This window comes from Octopus bimaculoides, chromosome 8 (genome assembly GCF_001194135.2).
Source record: "Octopus bimaculoides isolate UCB-OBI-ISO-001 chromosome 8, ASM119413v2, whole genome shotgun sequence".
NCBI lineage: Eukaryota > Metazoa > Mollusca > Cephalopoda > Octopoda > Octopodidae > Octopus > Octopus bimaculoides.
In genome coordinates, this window is record NC_068988.1 from 6,895,912 (window position 1) to 6,896,360 (window position 449).

Sequence of the window (449 nt, forward strand, 5' to 3'; positions counted from 1 at the left end):
GGGGGCTCATAGGGTTATGCTCAAGGTGGCTCCCTCATTCGCACGCGCCATCCATGCTACATTCACCCATCGTTTTTTGAAGCATTCACTAGACAAGACTTCCCACTTTACTCTCACCTTTCTCTTCAGATGATACTTGAAGAGGTTGATGAGAGATTCACTAGAGAGGAAAGTGTTTGTCTCCAGACCTTTGAGATCCCCATCGATGCCAGGTTCCTTAGCTACCCTGTTTACGATGTAGCGCATCAGATGGAGGTTGTCATGGATGCTCCGGTCCGGCACGGCGCAAGATAGATAGATAGATAGATAGATAGATAGATAGATAGATAGATAGATAGATAGAATTCGCATTACATACATATACCTTCAAATGCATTTATTCATACAGATACATACGCACACACACACATAGAGAGAGAGAGAGAGAGAGAGAGAGAGAGAGAGAGAGA